We start from the raw sequence: 13861 nt of genomic DNA on the forward strand, positions 1-13861 counted from the left end.
TATTTGGAGTTGACCTTTATTCTAAAACCTTTAAAACCTTTATTCTAAACATTTTTAAGACAATTTTAAAAAACTTGTTTAATCCACTAGGACTAAGTGTGTAAAGCAGGAAATTTAACAGGTATAACAAATAAACTGATGGGTGTTTTGAGCTGACACTTTACAGACACATTCTAGAGACACAAACTTATATTAAATGCTGAAAATGGGTAAAATAGGTCCCCTTTAAGTATAAAAGTACCCATTACTACTTCATCTTTTAGTTTTACTAGCTTGGTCATTATCACTAAAAAGTGCCTTTGATGTCCCATGATTTAACAATATTATATAGACATAATGTGCAATAAAGAAACTCTGATGTTTTGATATAATTGTTAAACCTTTACGCACGTGCAGGTAGAATTATAAGTGTTTTGAAATATGTTTTTGTAAATTTTTGCGTCATTCTTTCATTGAATGGATGTGATTTTGCCATGTCCACACACTGCAGACAACTTCAGTCTAAAATGTTGGTAAATTAGATTAAATTAAAAAGATTTGTAAATATTCTCATTATCTTTAACAGGTTGTTTAACAAAATCAATTTAATAACTTTTATTTTATTTTATTAATATTATATTAATCATTTTGCACGCGTCCTTGAAATTGCTGACCACCCTGTCATGATGGTAAATGCCCCTTTAAGACTCCTCTGATGTACTCATTGGCATCCTTCCCACCAAGCAAAGTTACGTCCAAAAGACGTCTTTTCTACGTCTCTGTCAGACGTTGAAATTACGTCCTCTGAAGAGCCAGAATGAAAGTTTTTATGACGTCTTTTCAACGTCTTTTTTGACGTCTTTTCGGCGTCTTTTCAACGTCCTTTTACAGTATTTTTGACGTCTTTTTTGTCTATTTACTTTTATTTATTTGTATATGAGAGAAAAAGGCTGAACCCCCTTATCCCTTATTAAAGCTCTCTGTCCTTACCATTTATTATTATATACTTTTGTTAATCTTTTTTTGTATTAACTTGTTTATTGTGACAACATATATGTATAATATAACGATATGTATATGTGTTTGTTTATTATTACTTATATTTCTTTTATCTATATGAATGTTCTGTATTTTGTTATTGCTTTGGCAACATTTGTTTTACAGTCATGCCAATAAAGCTCTTTGAATTTGAATTTGAGATAGATAGAGAGAGAGAGAGAGAGAGAGAGAGCAGAAATAGTATAAAGTAAAAAACATGGGAGAAATGTATCAATAAGTCATGACTGGAACAGTAATTGGCAAAAAAGCGAAACAAAATAAAGACTTTTATTTTGTCGTGACGTGTGACGTCATCATGCAGCGCCGCTTTAGCGCTGTGATTCAACTGGAGAAAGGTTTGTGTTTTTAAATGTTTAAGGATATAGCCTGTTATATATTTACGAGGCAAACACACAGAAATGCCATATACATAGTCCGATTTAATTAAAGTTTCAGTTTTTTTAATCCGATGCTAAATTATGTACCTGCTTTTGACAATAATATTTAAACCCTTTTTACAGCGTAGTACTATTTTATTATCAGTAGCCGAGGGCTATTGTTTGAAACCGAAAAGAGTGTAATAGGTGTTTTAAAGCAGGGTTTCTCAAACTTTTCTGATAAGAGGTAAAGTTGGTTTTATATTCACACATTCGTTCATTTAGCAGTCTATATATTGTTTACCATGTTACTTTGAATATTTGATCGGAATTATCATGCAAGTGTGACTTGAAAACAACATTAGCACTGTTTATTTGACTGTGAACAATGTTGTACTTTGATAGTCATTTGCTGCTATTATCATTTCGCTATTTAGAGTTTGCAGATAATACTTTAATGAAATTATATAGAAGTAAAGTTGGTTTTATATTCGGATATTAAGACATTCCCCTTAATAATATCATTTCAGAAAAGTATTTATTGCAAACTCTAAATAGGGAATTCATAATAGTGGCAAATGACTATCAAAGTACAACATTGTTCACAGTCAAATAAACAGTGTTAATGTTGTTTTCAAGTCATACTTGCATGCTAATTCCAATCAAATATTCAAAGTAACATGGTAAACAATATATAGACTGCTAAATAAACGAATGTGTGAATATAAAACCAACTTTACCTCTATTGAAATTATATCATTAAGGGGAAAGTCCGAATGTGCGAATATAAAACCAATTTTACCTCTATTTTAAAAGAAATGTTTTACCTGATTTGTTTTTGATAATTAAAAGAAACTGTTTAAGCAAGTGTTGAATAGAAGTTATTTTGTTTCTGTTCATTGTTTAATTTATTTTAAACAGGACAAAGTGTCAAAACGCAGAGGAAAACTCCTGCTGAAGAGACTGATCTCCACACTGTTATAAAGATGGCGTTTATTAAAGAGGAGAGTGAAGATGTGAAGATTGAAGAAACATTCACAGTCAAACAGATAGAGGTAAAGTTGGTTTTATATTCACACATTCGGACTTTCCCCTTAATAATATAATTTCTTTAAAGTATTATTTGCAAACTCTAAATAGTGAAATCATATTAGCACTCAATGACTATCAAAGTACAACATTGTTCAGAGTCAAATAAACAGTGTTAATGTTGTTTTCAAGTCACACTTGCATGCTAATTCCTATCGAATATTCAAAGTAACATGGTAAACAATATAGAGACTTCTAAATGAACGAATGTGGGAATATAAAACCAACTTTACCTCTATGTCAAACAGGAAGATCTGCAGGAACAAACAGGTTGGTTTTCATTCTTAAAGACCAACTCAGTCATTTGATCCTCATTCAGATATATTTTAATAATAAGAATACTAAATTAAATCCATCTTGCAGCGCTGAGTGTGCTGCCTAGAGGTAAAGTTGGTTTTATATTCGCACATTCGTTCATTTAGCTGTCTCTATATTGTTTACCATGTTACTTTGAATATTTGTTCGGAATTAGCATGCAAGTGTGGCTTGAAAACAACATTAACACTGTTTATTTGACCGTGAGCAATGTTGTACTTTGATAGTCATTGGCTGCTAATATGATTTCGCTATTAAGAGTTTGCAAATAATACTTTTATGAAATTATATTATTAAGGGGGAAGTCTGAATCTGCTAATATAAAACCAATTTTACCTCTATGTGTGCTGCCTAGTTCTCCTAAATGCACATAAGCACTCATTAAAAGACAGAATGAGTTTCTTTCGTTACTTGTTCTCATGTCTTTTGTCATTATTTTATGTATTATTAGTCTCTCATTTTCTTTACCTTCTTAAGGTTATTGCTTTTCTTGTTCTTTTGCTGTTTGTGAAGCATCCTTGGTGCTTTATAAAATAAATAAAAACAATAAATTAATAAAAGGTTTAACTAAGCTGATGATATTTGACCTACAGTATTCTCATAACAGACTTAACATTTTAGGCCTTAAAAAGTCTTAAATTTACTGAAATATTGTGCTGTATTGGGTCTTTTTTTTCTTTATTTTCCTTTGTTCATGTTTTTCTACCCAATCTGGACAAAACCAATTCAATCACCAACAATTCAACTTAATAAAACTTTCAACTTTTTATTCAAAAAGGTCTTTTTAACTCTATTTATCATAATGTTTTAATTATTTTCCTCACAATAACATTTGTTTAAACGTGCTCCATGTATTTACTGCTGTGGATATCAACCTGGACAGATTGTTGTGCATAGATTTAGTTTGTTATAGTTTTTAAAACTTTAAAAACATTTGTTCATTTTTTAGTTTTAAAAATAAATTTTATTTTGATGGGGCAAATAAAAATCTTTTCCATCTGGGCCATTTGAAAAGTTCTTTAGCCTTTAGCCCTTTATGAGTCTAAAATTTCATTCATAATGGTCTTAAAAATGTCATAAAGTCTTAAATTTAACTTTGTAAAACCTGCAGAAACTCTGGTTTAAAGTATGTCAAAAAATGTGGATGCCCCAATATTGAGCATCCTGAATGAAATGGACACTTAAATAATTAATTGTTATAAAATATTTTAGTCTCAGAATATAGACCATATTCTTCATGCACCAACAGGCGGCGCCATTGGAATCTTTTTGCTTGAGACTTTTTTAAAGAATAAATTTTTAGATCCTAAATATCAGTGTTATGCTGCTGAGGCATGGGGCAATAACTATATTCAAGGTTTACCGCAGTTTGGAAAAGTCAAGGTTATAAAACCGCCAACATTTCCTGCTGCACCGTTCCTACAGTATATGTTAGGTTTTTTTTTATGTTTTGTTTTTTAGGACAACAGTATCTCCTGCAGTAAAGACCAAAGAGGCTGTTTTCAATCGTAAAGAAATCTGTGATTCATTTCAATTATTTAGCCTGACATGTTTACTGCTCAAAAATATTTTAAAAGTGTCTCAGAAGAAAATATATTTTAGAATATCATACTGTCAGAATTAATACTTCTATTAATCAAATTCTTTCTTTTTCATCAGCTTTGAAATAACCAGATTTCTGATACATATGTTTGTGAGTTTTATTTTGCAAGTTCCCTTGAGTGCTATACCAGCATGCAGAGAGTTTTGTGTGTGTGTGTGTGGGTTTGTGTTTAATTTAATCCAAGGATCAAGTTTATGATCGGATCGAGTTTATATGTCTGTACATGTGTATGTGGGTGTATGCATGCAATAGGTTTATATATGTGCAAGTGTCATACTTGTTTTGAACATAGTATATGTTTATATGTGTATATTCATGTGTAGACATGCAAAACCCTACACTGCGCCTCATAGCCTTCTGTGTTTGGTGTCGGGAAGGTGGATGGTGAGGTGACAGGTTGACTTAAACTTTTATAAACCTATTTGATGTGTTTACGATGCTAGTCGGCATCGCTCTCTCGCACAGTTTGCAGAGCGCCGAAACAAAAAGTTTATCGGAACTTAAAAAGCCGAATGGTCCACATCAACTACTTTGTCTGCATTCTCACTTGTGGAAGCTTGTTCCTCTATATCTGTATTCAGGTCGCTCATTTTGTAGCTTTCTGTGACAGAGCAGCTTAACCAACTTCTGAGCGCTGTCATCAAGCTCATTCTGAGCACGGAAAGTCATTTAGTGACAAATGGTACAAGGTAGAAAATCTTATATATATATATATATATAGATAGATAGATAGATAGATATGATAAAACAAAACATATACACAAATGTATCGAAATATCAGAAATGGGTTTAAAAATCATATCACCGTTATTGAAAAAAAATCGTGATATATTGATATTATATTATTGTCCAGCCCTATGTTAGATATAGAGAACAAGATTAATTAAATATCACTTTTAGCAAATATAGTGAGATTAGATCCAGCGTAACTCGTAACATCAAAATGGAAAAACATTGATAAATTAACCCACTTCTCATTTACTAGTCTGTTATGAGCCATATCATACCTCTTGAGCCTCCGATCTCCTCCTGATTTGCAGTTTCTGTTTGTTTTTTGAAAATGTAATTGTCTTCCAATCTGAAAATATAATTTATTTTATAGTGTGAGTTGTTATTCGATGTGATACGAAGCTGCAAGCATGTTCTTTTGGACAGAATTTTTAACTAAGGTGTAATGTTGTCCAGATACTGGAATTTCTGAATTTATTACTTTGCTATATATTGATGTTCAATAGGCTACTATTTTTGAGATAACAACAATTGTATCAAAAATGGTACAATAAATTATTTCTTAAGTAGAAAATTATTTCTTACGTTTTTTTTTTTTTTTTTTCAGTTTTCCTCAAAATAGGTTGATGTGGGTATTGTAGCACTTTAAATGCATGTAATGCCTGTTTCATTTACACTTGAGCAGAAATTCCATATATGCCTCACAAAAGTAGCAGAACATTCCAGGAAATCCCTAATATGGATGAAGGCATCCAGCTATTGCTGTTGGATGAAAATAAGATCTGAATAAATATTAAAAGGCTTCAACTGATCATTTACACGACTGCGCCCATAAATGGTTTATATGTGTACTTCCAGCCATCTTAGGTATTTTTATAAGAAAGTCGATTTATAATTTAATGCTAACTGACGTAGCATGTTACAGTAGAATATAGCTATACAATAATATGCTAGATGCATGAACTCACTGTAATTTAACTATTACAGAAACAGATGAGAGATTTGTTTTTTATTTTAAAGCATTTTCCCAGATTATGTCAAAATAAGATGTTCCCAAATATCAGTCCGTTTGCTAAAACACAGAAAGTTTTGACCAAAATAATCCACAAAATCAACCCAGAATGGATGAAAATGACCCAACAGCACACAAGGGGAAAGGTGCACATTTCAGCCTTTATGCAGATGCTGTACAGGTATATCTCATGTTTGTGAGACAAATGTTCAGCTGTTTGTTCAACTGTTACCTCAGAACTTTTTTTTCCGATGCGTTTACCAGTCAGGCACAGAATGAACAAGTATTCCCTGTCTGCTTTACAAATTTTAGAAAAACATTTTGTTGTAATTCTGAATATATATGAATAAAAATAGGCCACTTACAGCTTTCAAATCTGTGTCTGATCAATATGACCAAAATTACTTTTATGAGAAACTCTAAAAGCTGGACTGACACAGTTTCAATTTACTATAACTTCTAAGTTAAGTGGCTTCAGCACAATTTACATTGTAAAAGCACTAGATGAAGATGAATTGAATCTGCTTAAATGTGTACACGTTAATGGACTAAACAAAATATGATCTGATTTATTTTACATTTAGGGCTGTATTTTGACGGTCCATGCGTAGAGCGCAAAACGCAGGGCGCAAACGCTTTCAGGGCGTGTCAGAACGCATTTTTGCTAACTTAAGGATGGGAAAATCCGCTTTGCGCCATCGCGCATGGTCTAAAAGGGTTGAGTTTATTTTCTTAATGAGTTATAGGTGTGTTTTGAGAATAAACCAATCAGAGTCTCATATCCCATTACCTTGAAGAGCCAGCTGCGTCACGCCATAAGCGCATTCGCTATTTACAGGATGTAAAGTACGTTCACTTTCGCTTTTTTCTCTCGTGGATATGGAAACCTTACCGCACAGACATCAATTAGCCTATAAAAAATTAATTTTGTTTGTTAAGCAAAGATTTGTTTCAAAACTATTTCTAAATTCAGTTCTAATTTCCAGCAAACGAATAAGTGAAGTTTCATAAACTAATTTCGAGAGGAGCATGTGATATGATTGTGCACCGCTGGCCACTCATCCGTAATCAGTAGTAATCCAATCAAAATGATCCTAGCTTAATATAAATGGATCACTTTCTCCTTATTGCACCTTCGTTTTGGAAGAATCCCCCCTTCCACCCCATCTCCTCCTTTTTCTCCCCTTCTAAAGAGGGAGCGATCGAGACCTACCTGATCTCGGTTCTCCTGATATGCTTCTAGACCGGGCGGGAGCCCTGGGCTTAAATATCTCTGAGCTCAGGGTTCTCTCACGGGACAGCATGCCAAACCTGCTATATGTGCCAAGCATATCTAAGTGGGAACTCTTGAAATGAGCAATAATAACAAAGTTTGGTCAAAATACTGAGTTATTTCCAAATACACCTGCTGTGCCCCATATGGTCTAAAACCTGACAGGTGGACAAATCTAAGCTTGTTTTTAATAAAACAAATATTAATATGGATATAATAAATATTGCTGCTAATAATAATAACATTATAAAAGCAAATTGAATGAACTGAAAAAGCCTCCCGAGATGAAGAAAGTATGAAGGCAGTGGTTTTTAAATTCATGTAGGCTAGAAATTATTAATTAATTATTTATATTTATATCCTATATATATCCTTGATAGTAGACAAATCTTTTTATTGAACTTTTAACAGAGCAACTCAAACATATACAAGAACAAGGTACATAAAAAAGGAAACAAATACAAGGTGAAATAATATGAATTAAAAAGAAAAAAGGTAAAAGGTACAAAAAAATAATAATAAATAAATAAATAAAATAAATAAATAAAATCAAATAAATAAATAAATAAAAATGGGTTGTGGGGGGGGGGGGGAGCACATTTCAAGTATTTGGGATAAATCTGTTCTCAAAATATGACAGGAAGGGTCTCCAAACTTTGAAGAATCTATTATTTGAGCCCTGGGTGCTATATTTGAGTTTTTCGAGCTTTAGATACGCCATGACATTTTCTACCCATTTAGTATGTGTTGGTGGTTTAGTTGACTTCCACTGCAAAAGAATAAGTCTTCGGGCCAGCAAAGTAGAGAACGCTAGTGCATTTAATTGACCTGCTGGTAGTGTAAGATTTTCAGGTGTCGCACCAAATATTGCCATTACTGGATCTGGTTGTATCTCCTTTTCACATATATAAGAGAAAGTCTCAAACACCGCAGTCCAAAATGGTCTTAGGGATGGACATGTCCAGAACATATGACCTAAGGTGGCCTCGTCTCTGTGGCACCTAGAGCATGTTGGGTCAATTTCTGGAAATATTCTGGACAATTTGCTTTTAGAAAAGTGCAGCCTATGAATTATCTTAAATTGTAATAAACCGTGTTTGACACAAATAGATGTTGAGTGAATTTGCTTAATTGTTGATTGCCAGACTGACTCTGGAACTATATTTCCTAAGTCATCTTGCCACTGTTTCTTTAGAAAATCTAGAGATGGTGCAGCTGCTCTTTGAATCAGACTGTATATTTTTGATATCAGACCACCCTCAGATGCATTTAGATCAAAGATCTCCTCAATCCAGCTACTTATGGGAGGGGCTGAAAGTGTATTAAAATACCTTTTTACTAGACTTCTTACCTGAAGATATCTGAAGAAATGTGATTTAGGAATATCCAATTCTTTAGTCATATGTTCGAATGACATAAAATGACTTCCTTGAAAAAAGTCCCTTGCATATCTAAGTCCCTTCCTAAACCAGATCTGAAAAGCATGATCAATTAAGGATGGTGGAAATAATGCATTGGAAGTAATGGGTAATAAAGAAAGTGCTTGTTTCTGCTTAAAATGCATCCTAAACTGAGCCCATATCTTTATTAAACCACTGACTATAGGATTGTTTGGCAGATATTTTCTATTAAGTGGTAGTGGGGCACAAAGCATTGAAAACAGAGAAACTGTCCCACAGGATGCCTGCTCCATCTCTACCCACTCAGGTTCATTCTCCTGATTTTCATGATCTGTCAGATAAACAATTTTTTCAATGTTACATGACCAATAGTAATACATAAAGTTGGGCAACGCCAGTCCCCCAACTTCTTTCTGCCTTTCTAAAAATGCTTTCCTAATTCGTGGAATGCTTTTATTCCATATAAAAGAAGACACCTGTTTATCCAGCTCCTTAAAGAAGGATTTAGGAATAAATACTGGGACATTTTGAAACAAAAACAAGAACCTTGGCAAAATAGACATCTTAACCGCATTAATTCTGCCTGCAAGAGAGATAGGCAATAAAGACCATCGGTTTAAATCTTGTTTTGTTTTTTCCATCACTGCATCAAAATTACATCTAAATAGCTGTTTATATGTACTGGTCACAGAGATTCCCAGGTACTTAAAAGATATATTACTAATTTGAAATGGAAATTTACTGAGGTCTGACTGTTTTGCTATCTTATTAATTGGAAATAATATACTTTTACTGAAATTAATTTTTTATCCTGAAACTGCCCCAAAGCTATTTATAAGCTCTATTGTTTTGGGTATGGAACTATCAGGATTGGATATGTATATAATGAGATCATCTGCGTACAGTGAAACCTTGTGAGTCTTCCCACTCCTGTTAATGCCCAGCAAGTCTGACTCTCTCCTTAAAGCTATAGCTAGTGGCTCTATTGCTATATTAAATAGGAGGGGAGACAGGGGACAGCCCTGTCTGGTGCCTCTATATAAAGGAAAAAAGTTTGATATTACCTTGTTAGTTCTTATACAAGCAGTTGGATGCGAATATAATATACTAATCCAAGTGCAAAAACCAGGACCAAAGCCAAAATTTTTCAGAGCTGTGAATAGATATTCATACTCAATACGGTCAAAGGCTTTATGAGCATCTAATGACAATAGCACTTCTGGCAAATGTGAACTGCTTTGTGAGTAAAGTATATTAAATAGTCTCCGTAAGTTGCTTGAAAGCTGCCGTCCTGCTATGAATCCTGTTTGATCTTGATGAATAAGTGTTTGTATGACTGGATTAAGCCTTGCTGCCAAAATCTTTGCTAATATCTTGTAATCATTTGAAAGTAAACTTATAGGTCGATATGAGTCACACTTCAAGGGATCCTTACCTTTTTTGTGTATAACAGTGATAATAGCTTGCGACATAGTTGGTGGTAAAGATTTCTGCTCAGTTATTTCTATAAACACCTTTTTTAATATTGGGGATAATTTGTGTGAAAATTTTTTATAAAATTCAATTATAAATCCATCAGGGCCAGGTGCTTTTCCGCTTTTTATTTGTTTGATAGCTTGTTCAATTTCTTTTATAGATATGGGTTGTTCAAGATTATACTTGTCTTGATCACTGATATTGGGCATTTCTATTGTATCAAAAAAATGGGATATATTCGCTTTATTATTTGTCTCAGATGTATATAACTTTTCATAGAATTTTTTAAACTGCTTGTTAATGTCCATTTGATCTGTAGTTACTCCTTGCCTCGTTTGAATTTCGGCTATATAGTTAGTTTCAGTTGCCTTCCTCAATTGATGTGAAAGTAACTTACTAGCTTTTTCCCCGTATTCAAATTCTCTCTGTCTTGATCTCAGATATAATGCTTCTTCTACTTCAGTGGTTAGAGTATCTAATTCAGACTGTAACATCCCTCTCTCTTTGTACAGCGTAGTTGTGGGGGATCTTGAATGTTCTTGATCTATCTCATTAATCCTTGCAATTATTTCATTGACCCGCTTCATTCTTTTTTTATTCACACCTACACTATATGAAATTATTTGTCCTCTTAAAAAAGCTTTCATTGTCTCCCAAAGGTTACAGTAGGTCATGCCAGGCGTGCAGTTAGTTTCAAAGAAATAATCTATCTGATTAGATATAAAATCAACAAATATCTCATCCGTAAGCAGTCTAGAGTTAAGCCTCCACATACCCCTTGATGGTATATTATCAGGGAAGGAAAGAATCATTCTTACTGGGCTATGGTCAGAAATGACAATGCCTGTGTATGTACATGATTTAAGTAGTGATAATAGTCTTTTGTCTATAAAAATAAAATCAATTCTTGAATAGGTCTGATGAGCTGCAGAGAAGAAAGAATACTGCCTTAATGTCGGATTATTATATTTCCATGCATCCACCATACCATAAGTTTTCAGAAACTCATTAATGCATCGAGCTGATTTACCAAGAGACCCAGACATCGCATTAGATCTGTCTAGCACCGGATGGAGTATACAATTAAAGTCACCTCCTAAGATAAGCTGATGACTGTCCAGATCTGGAAGGCGTGTGATGAGGTTTTTAAAAAAATCCACATTATCCCAATTGGGTGCATACAAGTTAACTAGTAGCACTTGCTGGTTAAAGAGTTTCCCTTGGACAACAATATAGCGTCCTTCTTTATCAGCTATAACTTTTGATTCCTCAAATGCAGCATCTCTATGTATTAATATAGCTGTACCTCGACTTTTTGCAGTAAACTTTGAATGAAAAATTTTTTGAAATCCCCCTCTTTTCAGCTTATTATGATCCTTAGGAATTAGATGTGTTTCTTGAAGATAAACAATCGTTGCTTTCTGTTTAGAGATATGGGAGAACACTTTGCTTCTCTTTATCGGATGGTTAAGGCCACGGCAGTTCCAGCTTAGAAGTACAGTATCACCGCGCTTTGTCATTTATCATTTCTTTTTTTTTTTTTTTGTACCATAGAACGTGCTCCCTGGGTGTGTGTGAATGGAATGAGGGGTATTGAAATGAAAAGTAAAACAATAATATAGTGGGGGGGGGGGGGGGGGGGGAGAATAAAACGTTGAACAACTTAACTCCTATAAGCTGGCCTCTAGTGGAGGCTGCTATACTTCCAGGTAACATCCTCATAACTATCCATACTGACTTAAACTCCTACTGAACTATAATGGAATAACATTATCACAAACTGCATTTCTCTTACTGACAGAGAACAAACGTAAAGACCAGTAATAAAAAGCATGTATCTTTATATTATTACTGTCAATCAGTTTCATTTTCGTTTCTTTTTTCTTTTTAGATGTCGTTCGACATAGTCAAAGAAAGGAAATCAGATTAAGTCCAAAGACAAAATAGCCCCAAAAGTCGACGCTTAACTCACCAAGCACAAGTTAGGAATTTACTGAAGTTGCCGCGTTTGCAACACATTAGGGTTTCAGGGTGTCTCTCACAAAGTCCATAGCCTGCTTTGCGTCTTTGAAGCTCCGCCTCATTCCGTCTTTTGCGGTGATTCTCAACTCGGCAGGATAGAACAGACCATAACGTACACCTTCATAGCTTCTGAGTATGCCACGAACCTCATTGAAAGCTGACCGCTGTTTCATGACTTTTTGAGTATAGTCGGGCTGAAGATGTATCTTGTCCCCGTCGGACGTGACAATCTCCCTTCTCTGCGCGGCTTTCTTAAGCAGTAATTCTCTCTCCTGGAAATAGTGGCACTTTACTACAAATGCCCTTGCTGGATGTCCATCTTCTGGTCGCGCTCTCAGAGTTCTGTGTGCCCGATCTAGTACAGGGGCCTTATCTAGCTGCAGCGAGTCCTTAAGCAGTTCAGATATGAAATCAGGGATATGCTTCCCTTCTTCCCGTCTCTCTTTTATACCCGTGATGCGTAAATTACAGCGACGAGATCTAGCTTCCAAATCCTCGTTTTTTGCTTCAAGTGTAACAACGTCTTTTTTAAGTTTTGCAACTTCTCGTTGTAGTGTACTCACTGCATCTGACTGCCCGTTCGCAGCTTCTTCCAGTGAAAGCACCTGCGTCTCGAGAGTCGATATTCTCGCGGTAGCCTGCCCCATCACTGTAGCGAACTCGTCTCTCAGTTGCTGACACTGAGTTTTGATTTCAGTGGCCTGAGCTTCGGCTTTTTCGTCCATTTTCATGAGTAGCTCCGTTTTAAGTACTCTTATTTCCCGGAGGACGAGCTCTTGGTTAGTTTCCATTCTGCTTTCCACTGTTCCCCCTTTCACGTGTTCCGCCATCTTATCAGTTTTGTTGCGCTTGCCAGCCATAGCCAATTAGGCTCGAGAAAGTCCAGAAGCAGAAAAAATTATTAACTATAAATCGTCTTTAAATAGACTCTGGTGTTTTAATTACTTGATTTCGGCATGATCTGGTCGAGAATGCGTTTGTGGTTAAAAATATGTCTAGTTCAGTATGGAGAACCGTCAAACACGTCTTCACATGTTGCCGACCAAACCGGAAGCCAACATTTATTAGTAGTTCATTAGCAGCGGTTAGCACATGGAAAGTACTCAAGCACAATACAATAGGTAGTGACCATTACCCAGTAGTAACTAAAATTGGATTAAAGATAATGTATGAAAAAGAAGATAGAATTCCAAGATGGAAATTGGAGAAAGTAAATTGGAAAGAATTTCAAGAATTATGTGATAAGAGAGTTATGACAATACAAATAATAAACCAGAGAGATGTAAATATTTTAAATAATAAAATTGTTAATGAAATAATTCAAGCAGCCGAAGAAATAATACCTAAAAGTAAAGGAGTTGGTTGTACTAAAAATGTACCTTGGTGGAATAATGATTGTAAAGCAGCTATTAAAGCAAGAAATAAAGCATTTAGACATCTTAAAAAACACCATTCACTGGAAGCTATGATCATGTATAAAAAGGCTCAGACAATATTAAGAAAAACTATTAAAACACAAAAGCGTATATTCTGGAGAGAATATTGCAA

General features: G+C 34.4%; 1 protein-coding gene across 1 annotated transcript in view; it reads right to left on the bottom strand.

The window, feature by feature from the left end:
• LOC137490965 (protein NLRC3) overlaps positions 1-13861 on the bottom strand; it is a 766684-nt gene that overhangs the window by 79308 nt on the left and 673515 nt on the right. The window lies entirely within an intron of this gene.

This window comes from Danio rerio, chromosome 4 (assembly GCF_052040795.2).
Source record: "Danio rerio strain M-AB ecotype USA chromosome 4, GRCz13ab, whole genome shotgun sequence".
NCBI lineage: Eukaryota > Metazoa > Chordata > Actinopteri > Cypriniformes > Danionidae > Danio > Danio rerio.